Genomic DNA, 9483 nt, shown 5'->3' with positions numbered 1-9483 from the left:
AGGGAGGCCTCTCGGTCGGATTGAAAACTTGGAGTTTGCAGCGCCGGAAGGGGCCGGCGAGGAGGCCGAGTGCGGCCGGGAGGGAGGCCTCTCGGTCGGATTGAAGAGTGCGCGGCGCGGCCCGCGGAGGTCATCTTGAGCACCGGAAGAGAGGGCCGGCGACGTGGCGAAGCGTGGCCGGCGGAGAGGCGTCTTGGTCGGATGAATGGAGCGTGGGGCGCGGCCCGCGGAGGTCATCTTGAGCACCATAGGAGGGGGCCGGCGACGAGGCGAAGCGTGGCCGGCGGAGGGGCCCCTCGGCCGGATTGGGAGAATGAGAAAATTCCCCATATTTTTTCCTCCGCGGCGGAGGTACCAGGGGTCGGCCCGCCCGGAAGGAGAGGGCCGGCGAGGAGGCCGAGTGCGGCCGGGAAAGAGGCCTCTCGGTCGGATTGAAAACTTGGAGTTTGCAGCGCCGGAAGGGGCCGGCGAGGAGGCCGAGTGCGGCCGGGAGGGAGGCCTCTCGGTCGGATTGAAAACTTGGAGTTTGCAGCGCCGGAAGGGGCCGGCGAGGAGGCCGAGTGCGGCCGGGAAAGAGGCCACTCGGTCGGATTGAAAACTTGGAGTTTGCAAGCCGGAAGGGGCCGGCGAGGAGGCCGAGTGCGGCCGGGAAAGAGGCCACTCGGTCGGATTGAAAACTTGGAGTTTGCAGCGCCGGAAGGGGCCGGCGAGGAGGCCGAGTGCGGCCGGGAAAGAGGCCACTCGGTCGGATTGGGAGTTTGAAAAAAATCCCCCATTCATTTCCAATGGCGGAGGTACCAGGGGCAAGGCTGGGGGTACCAGGGGCGAAGCTGGCTGGGGGTACCAGGGGTAAGGCTGAGGGTACCAGGGGTGCCGCTGGGGGTACCAGGGGTAAGGCTGAGGGTACCAGGGGTGCCGCTGAGGGTACCAGGGGTGCCGCTGGGGGTACCAGGGGTAGGGCTGGAGGTACCAGGGGTGCCGCTGGGGGTACCAGGGGTAAGGCTGAGGGTACCAGGGGTGCCGCTGGGGGTACCAGGGGTAAGGCTGAGGGTACCAGGGGTGCCGCTGGGGGTACCAGGGGTAAGGCTGAGGGTACCAGGGGTGCCGCTGGGGGTACCAGGGGTAAGGCTGAGGGTACCAGGGGTGCCGCTGGGGGTACCAGGGGTGCCGCTGAGGGTACCAGGGGTAGGGCTGGAGGTACCAGGGGTGCCGCTGAGGGTACCAGGGGTAAAGAGCGGGCCGGCCCGGCGGGCGAGTGTGGCCGGGAAAGAGGCCTCTCGGTCGGATTGGGAGTTTGAAAAAAATCCCCCATTCATTTCCAATGGCGGAGGTACCAGGGGCAAGGCTGGGGGTACCAGGGGTAAAGAGCGGGCCGGCCCGGCGGGCGAGTGTGGCCGGAAAAGGGGCCTCTTGGTCGGATTGGGAGTTTGAAAAAATTCCCCCATTCATTTTCAATGGCGGGGGTACCAGGGGTAGAGCTGGGGGTACCAGGGGTAAAGAGCGGGCCGGCCCGGCGTGCGAGTTTGGCCGGAAAAGGGGCCTCTTGGTCGTATTGGGAGTTTGAAAAAATTCCCCCATTCATTTTCAATGGCGGAGGTACCAGGGGCAAGGCTGGGGGTACCAGGGGCGAAGCTGGCTGGGGGTACCAGGGGTAAGGCTGAGGGTACCAGGGGTGCAGCTGAGGGTACCAGGGGTAAGGTTGAGGGTACCAGGGGTGTTGCTGGGGGTACCAGGGGTCACCATTCATTTTCAATGGGGGAGGTACCAGGGGCAAGGCTGGGGGTACCAGGGGTGTTGCTGGGGGTACCAGGGGTAAAGAGCGGGCCGGCCCGGCGGGCGAGTGTGGCCGGAAAAGGGGCCTCTTGCTCGGATTGGGAGTTTGAAAAAATTCCCCCATTCATTTTCAATGGCAGATGTACCAGGGGTCGGTGTCCGCCAGACGGCGGTGTGGTAGGCAAAAGGCGGGCCGGCTCGGCGAGCGTGCGTGCCCGGGAAAAAGGCCTCTTGGCCGGCGTGAGAGTTTAATAATAGCGGGCCGGCTCATCGAGCGTGCGTGCCCGGGAAAAGGGCCTCTTGGCCGGCGTGAGAGTTTAATAATAGCGGGCCGGCCCGGCGAGCGTGCGTGCCCGGGAAAAAGGCCTCCTTGCAGGCGTGAGCGTTTAATAATAGCGGGCCGGCCCGGCGAGCGTGCGTGCCCGGGAAAAAGGCCTCCTTGCAGGCGTGAGAGTTTAATAATAGCGGGCCGGCCCGGCGAGCGTGCGTGCCCGGGAAAAAGGCCTCCTTGCAGGCGTGAGAGTTTAATAATAGCGGGCCGGCTCGGCGAGCGTGCGTGCACGGGAAAAAGGCCTCTTGGCCGGCGTGAGAGTTTAATAATAGCGGGCCGGCCCGGCGAGCGTGCGTGCCCGGGAAAAAGGCCTCCTTGCAGGCGTGAGAGTTTAATAATAGCGGGCCGGCTCATCGAGCGTGCGTGCCCGGGAAAAGGGCCTCCTTGCAGGCGTGAGAGTTTAATAATAGCGGGCCGGCTCTGCGAGCGTGCGTGCCCGGGAAAAGGGCCTCTTGGCCGGCCTGAGCGTTTAATAATAGCGGGCCGGCTCATCGAGCGTGCGTGCCCGGGAAAAGGGCCTCTTGGCCGGCCTGAGCGTTTAATAATAGCGGGCCGGCCCCGCGAGCGTGCGTGCCCGGGAAAAAGGCCTCCTTGCAGGCGTGAGAGTTTAATAATAGCGGGCCGGCTCATCGAGCGTGCGTGCCCGGGAAAAGGGCCTCCTTGCAGGCGTGAGAGTTTAATAATAGCGGGCCGGCTCGGCGAGCGTGCGTGCCCGGGAAAAGGGCCTCTTGGCCGGCGTGAGAGTTTAATAATAGCGGGCCGGCCCCGCGAGCGTGCGTGCCCGGGAAAAAGGCCTCCTTGCAGGGGTGAGAGTTTAATAATAGCGGGCCGGCCCGGCGAGCGTGCGTGCCCGGGAAAAAGGCCTCCTTGCAGGCGTGAGCGTTTAATAATAGCGGACCGGCTCTGCGAGCGTGCGTGCCCGGGAAAAGGGCCTCTTGGCCGGCCTGAGCGTTTAATAATAGCGGGCCGGCCCGGCGAGCGTGCGTGCCCGGGAAAAAGGCCTCTTGGCCGGCTTGGGGGATTGAAAAAAAATCCCCCATTCATTTTCAACGGGAGGGGTCGGCGGTACCGCTTGGTGTCCGCCAGACGGCGGTGTGGTAGGCAAATGGCGGGCCTGCACGGCGAGCGTGCGTGCCCGGGAAAAAGGCCTCCTTGCAGGCGTGAGAGTTTAATAATAGCGGGCCGGCCCGGAGAGCGTGCGTGCCCGGGAAAAAGGCCTCTTGGCCGGCGTGAGAGTTTAATAATAGCGGGCCGGCCCGGCGAGCGTGCGTGCCCGGGAAAAAGGCCTCCTTGCAGGCGTGAGCGTTTAATAATAGCGGGCCGGCTCATCGAGCGTGCGTGCCCGGGAAAAGGGCCTCTTGGCCGGCGTGAGAGTTTAATAATAGCGGGCCGGCTCATCGAGCGTGCGTGCCCGGGAAAAAGGCCTCTTGGCCGGCTTGGGGGATTGAAAAAAAAATCCCCCATTCATTTTCAACGGGAGGGGTCGGCGGTACCGCTTGGTGTCCGCCAGACGGCGGTGTGGTAGGCAAATGGCGGGCCTGCACGGCGAGCGTGCGTGCCCGGGAAAAAGGCCTCCTGGCCGGCGTGAGAGTTTAATAATAGCGGGCCGGCTCTGCGAGCGTGCGTGCCCGGGAAAAAGGCCTCCTTGCAGGCGTGAGAGTTTAATAATAGCGGGCCGGCTCGGCGAGCGTGCGTGCCCGGGAAAAAGGCCTCCTTGCAGGCGTAAGAGTTTAATAATAGCGGGCCGGCTCATCGAGCGTGCGTGCCCGGGAAAAAGGCCTCTTGGCCGGCGTGAGAGTTTAATAATAGCGGGCCGGCCCGGCGAGCGTGCGTGCCCGGGAAAAAGGCCTCCTTGCAGGCGTGAGTGTTTAATAATAGCGGGCCGGCTCATCGAGCGTGCGTGCCCGGGAAAAGGGCCTCTTGGCCGGCGTGAGAGTTTAATAATAGCGGGCCGGCCCCGCGAGCGTGCGTGCCCGGGAAAAAGGCCTCCTTGCAGGCGTAAGAGTTTAATAATAGCGGGCCGGCTCATCGAGCGTGCGTGCCCGGGAAAAAGGCCTCTTGGCCGGCTTGGGGGATTGAAAAAAAATCCCCCATTCATTTTCAACGGGAGGGGTCGGCGGTACCGCTTGGTGTCCGCCAGACGGCGGTGTGGTAGGCAAATGGCGGGCCTGCACGGCGAGCGTGCGTGCCCGGGAAAAATGCCTCCTGGCCGGCGTGAGAGTTTAATAATAGCGGGCCGGCTCGGCGAGCGTGCGTGCCCGGGAAAAAGGCCTCTTGGCCGGCGTGAGAGTTTAATAATAGCGGGCCGGCTCGGCGAGCGTGCGTGCCCGGGAAAAGGGCCTCTTGGCCGGCGTGAGAGTTTAATAATAGCGGGCCGGCTCAGCGAGCGTGCGTGCCCGGGAAAAAGGCCTCCTTGCAGGCGTGAGAGTTTAATAATAGCGGGCCGGCTCATCGAGCGTGCGTGCCCGGGAAAAGGGCCTCTTGGCCGGCGTGAGAGTTTAATAATAGCGGGCCGGCTCATCGAGCGTGCGTGCCCGGGAAAAAGGCCTCTTGGCCGGCTTGGGGGATTGTAAAAAAAAATCCCCCATTCATTTTCAACGGGAGGGGTCGGCGGTACCGCGTGGTGTCCGCCAGACGGCGGTGTGGTAGGCAAATGGCGGGCCTGCACGGCGAGCGTGCGTGCCCGGGAAAAATGCCTCCTGGCCGGCGTGAGAGTTTAATAATAGCGGGCCGGCTCATCGAGCGTGCGTGCCCGGGAAAAAGGCCTCCTTGCAGGCGTGAGAGTTTAATAATAGCGGGCCGGCTCGGCGAGCGTGCGTGCCCGGGAAAAAGGCCTCCTTGCAGGCGTAAGAGTTTAATAATAGCGGGCCGGCTCATCGAGCGTGCGTGCCCGGGAAAAAGGCCTCTTGGCCGGCTTGGGGGATTGAAAAAAAATCCCCCATTCATTTTCAACGGGAGGGGTCGGCGGTACCGCTTGGTGTCCGCCAGACGGCGGTGTGGTAGGCAAATGGCGGGCCTGCACGGCGAGCGTGCGTGCCCGGGAAAAATGCCTCCTGGCCGGCGTGAGAGTTTAATAATAGCGGGCCGGCTCGGCGAGCGTGCGTGCCCGGGAAAAAGGCCTCTTGGCCGGCGTGAGAGTTTAATAATAGCGGGCCGGCTCGGCGAGCGTGCGTGCCCGGGAAAAGGGCCTCTTGGCCGGCGTGAGAGTTTAATAATAGCGGGCCGGCTCAGCGAGCGTGCGTGCCCGGGAAAAAGGCCTCCTTGCAGGCGTGAGAGTTTAATAATAGCGGGCCGGCTCATCGAGCGTGCGTGCCCGGGAAAAGGGCCTCTTGGCCGGCGTGAGAGTTTAATAATAGCGGGCCTGAGAGTTTAATAATAGCGGGCCGGCTCGGCGAGCGTGCGTGCCCGGGAAAAGGGCCTCTTGGCCGGCGTGAGAGATTTAATAATAGCGGGCCGGCTCATCGAGCGTGCGTGCCCGGGAAAAGGGCCTCTTGGCCGGCGTGAGAGTTTAATAATAGCGGGCCGGCCCGGCGAGCGTGCGTGCCCGGGAAAAAGGCCTCCTTGCAGGCGTGAGAGTTTAATAATAGCGGGCCGGCCCGGCGAGCGTGCGTGCCCGGGAAAAAGGCCTCCTTGCAGGCGTGAGAGTTTAATAATAGCGGGCCGGCCCGGCGAGCGTGCGTGCCCGGGAAAAAGGCCTCCTTGCAGGCGTGAGAGTTTAATAATAGCGGGCCGGCCCGGCGAGCGTGCGTGCCCGGGAAAAAGGCCTCCTTGCAGGCGTGAGAGTTTAATAATAGCGGGCCGGCCCGGCGAGCGTGCGTGCCCGGGAAAAAGGCCTCCTTGCAGGCGTGAGAGTTTAATAATAGCGGGCCGGCTCCGCGAGCGTGCGTGGCCGGGAAAAAGGCCTCTTGGCCGGCGTGAGAGTTTAATAATAGCGGGCCGGCTCATCGAGCGTGCGTGCCCGGGAAAAGGGCCTCTTGGCCGGCGTGAGAGTTTAATAATAGCGGGCCGGCTCATCGAGCGTGCGTGCCCGGGAAAAGGGCCTCTTGGCCGGCGTGAGAGTTTAATAATAGCGGGCCGGCCCGGCGAGCGTGCGTGCCCGGGAAAAAGGCCTCCTTGCAGGCGTGAGAGTTTAATAATAGCGGGCCGGCCCGGCGAGCGTGCGTGCCCGGGAAAAAGGCCTCCTTGCAGGCGTGAGAGTTTAATAATAGCGGGCCGGCCCGGCGAGCGTGCGTGCCCGGGAAAAAGGCCTCCTTGCAGGCGTGAGAGTTTAATAATAGCGGGCCGGCCCGGCGAGCGTGCGTGCCCGGGAAAAAGGCCTCCTTGCAGGCGTGAGAGTTTAATAATAGCGGGCCGGCTCCGCGAGCGTGCGTGCCCGGGAAAAAGGCCTCCTTGCAGGCGTGAGAGTTCAATAATAGCGGGCCGGCCCGGCGAGCGTGCGTGCCCGGGAAAAAGGCCTCTTGGCCGGCGTGAGAGTTTAATAATAGCGGGCCGGCCCCGCGAGCGTGCGTGCCCGGGAAAAAGGCCTCCTTGCAGGGGTGAGAGTTTAATAATAGCGGGCCGGCCCGGCGAGCGTGCGTGCCCGGGAAAAAGGCCTCTTGGCCGGCGTGGGAGATTGAAAAAATTCCCCCATTCATTTTCAATGGCGGGGGTACCAGGGGTAGAGCTGGGGGTACCAGGGGTAAAGAGCGGGCCGGCCCGGCGTGCGAGTTTGGCCGGAAAAGAGGCCTCTTGGTCGGATTGGGAGATTGAAAAAATTCCCCCATTCATTTTCAATGGCGGGGGTACCAGGGGTAGAGCTGGGGGGTACCAGGGGTAAAGAGCGGGCCGGCCCGGCGTGCGAGTTTGGCCGGAAAAGAGGCCTCTTGGTCGGATTGGGAGATTGAAAAAATTCCCCCATTCATTTTCAATGGCGGGGGTACCAGGGGTAGAGCTGGGGGTACCAGGGGTAAAGAGCGGGCCGGCCCGGCGTGCGAGTTTGGCCGGAAAAGAGGCCTCTTGGTCGGATTGGGAGATTGAAAAAATTCCCCCATTCATTTTCAATGGCGGGGGTACCAGGGGTAGAGCTGGGGGTACCAGGGGTAAAGAGCGGGCCGGCCCGGCGTGCGAGTGTGGCCGGGAAAGAGCCCTCCTGGCCGGCCTGGGAGATTGAAAAAAATTCCCCCATTCATTTTCAATGGCGGGGGTACCAGGGGTAAAGAGCGGGCCGGCCCAGCGTGCGAGTTTGGCCGGGAAAGGGGCCTCCTGGCCGGCCTGGGGGATTAAAAAAATTCCCCCATTCATTTTCAATGGCGGGGGTACCAGGGGTAGCAGTACCGATTTTGGTCGTTAGGGGCGCTGTAGTAGGTAAACCAGATATGCGGAGTTAGGGGGTCAAGAAGGCGAAAGGCTTAGAAAGTGACCGTTCACCAAAATACTTTCCGAAACGTATATAGGGGGGCATGTGTCGGACGAGTCACCATGCTTTCTCGATGCTGGAGGTACCAGGGGCACAAAGTTGGCCGGGAAAGATGCCTCTTAGGCGGATTGAAAGCATGAGAAAATGCCCCCCATTCATTTTCAATGGCGGAGAGCGGGCCGGCCCCGCAGCCGAGTGTGGCCGGCGGAGAGGCGTCTCGGTCGGATGAATGAAGCGTGGAGCCGGCCTCTGACGGCGGAGCTCCGCACTTTCGAATATTTTCTATCTCCCCCTCCGGGCGGTCGACGGCAGTTGGGAAGGCCGCCCGAGAGGCGCCCGGGGCGGATACCTCGGGCGAAAAGCCGGCCTCTGACGGCGGAGCTCCGCACTTTCGAATATTTTCTATTTCCCCCTCCGGGCGGTCGACGGCAGTTGGGAAGGCCGCCCGAGAGGCGCCCGGGGCGGATACCTCGGGCGAAAAGCCGGCCTCTGACGGCGGAGCTCCGCACTTTCGAATATTTTCTATTTCCCCCTCCGGGCGGCCGACGGCAGTTGGGAAGGCCGCCCGAGAGGCGCCCGGGGCGGATACCTCGGGCGAAAAGCCGGCCTCTGACGGCGGAGCTCCGCACTTTCGAATATTTTCTATTTCCCCCTCCGGGCGGTCGACGGCAGTTGGGAAGGCCGCCCGAGAGGCGCCCGGGGCGGATACCTCGGGCGAAAAGCCGGCCTCTGACGGCGGAGCTCCGCACTTTCGAATATTTTCTATTTCCCCCTCCGGGCGGTCGACGGCAGTTGGGAAGGCCGCCCGAGAGGCGCCCGGGGCGGATACCTCGGGCGAAAAGCCGGCCTCTGACGGCGGAGCTCCGCACTTTCGAATATTTTCTATCTCCCCCTCCGGGCGGCCGACGGCAGTTGGGAAGGCCGCCCGAGAGGCGCCCGGGGCGGATACCTCGGGCGAAAAGCCGGCCTCTGACGGCGGAGCTCCGCACTTTCGAATATTTTCTATTTCCCCCTCCGGGCGGCCGACGGCAGTTGGGAAGGCCGCCCGAGAGGCGCCCGGGGCGGATACCTCGGGCGAAAAGCCGGCCTCTGACGGCGGAGCTCCGCACTTTCGAATATTTTCTATTTCCCCCTCCGGGCGGCCGACGGCAGTTGGGAAGGCCGCCCGAGAGGCGCCCGGGGCGGATACCTCGGGCGAAAAGCCGGCCTCTGACGGCGGAGCTCCGCACTTTCGAATATTTTCTATTTCCCCCTCCGGGCGGCCGACGGCAGTTGGGAAGGCCGCCCGAGAGGCGCCCGGGGCGGATACCTCGGGCGAAAAGCCGGCCTCTGACGGCGGAGCTCCGCACTTTCGAATATTTTCTATTTCCCCCTCCGGGCGGCCGACGGCAGTTGGGAAGGCCGCCCGAGAGGCGCCCCGGGGCGGATACCTCGGGCGAAAAGCCGGCCTCTGACGGCGGAGCTCCGCACTTTCGAATATTTTCTATTTCCCCCTCCGGGCGGCCGACGGCAGTTGGGAAGGTCGCCCGAGAGGCGCCCCGGGGCGGATACCCCGGGCGAAAAGCCGGCCTCTGACGGCGGAGCTCCGCACTTTCGAATATTTTCTATTTCCCCCTCCGGGCGGCTGACGGCAGGTGGGAAGGCCGCCCATTCATTTTCAATGGCGGAGGTACCAGGGGTGCCGCTGAGGGTACCAGGGGTGCCGCTGAGGGTACCAGGGGTGCAGCTGAGGGTACCAGGGGTGCCGCTGAGGGTACCAGGGGTGCCGCTGAGGGTACCAGGGGTACGGCTGAGGGTACCAGGGGTGCCGCTGAGGGTACCAGGGGTGCCGCTGAGGGTACCAGGGGTGCCGCTGAGGGTACCAGGGGTGCCGCTGAGGGTACCAGGGGTTCGGCTGAGGGTACCAGGGGTACGGCTGAGGGTACCAGGGGTGCCGCTGAGGGTACCAGGGGTGCCGCTGAGGGTACCAGGGGTGCGGCTGAGG

Source organism: Hippocampus guttulatus, unplaced genomic scaffold, assembly GCF_054856545.1.
Source record: "Hippocampus guttulatus isolate MCC_2025c unplaced genomic scaffold, RoL_Hgut_1.0 HiC_scaffold_119, whole genome shotgun sequence".
In the NCBI taxonomy this organism is placed as follows: domain Eukaryota; kingdom Metazoa; phylum Chordata; class Actinopteri; order Syngnathiformes; family Syngnathidae; genus Hippocampus; species Hippocampus guttulatus.
Note: the sequence above shows the minus strand (reverse complement) of the source record.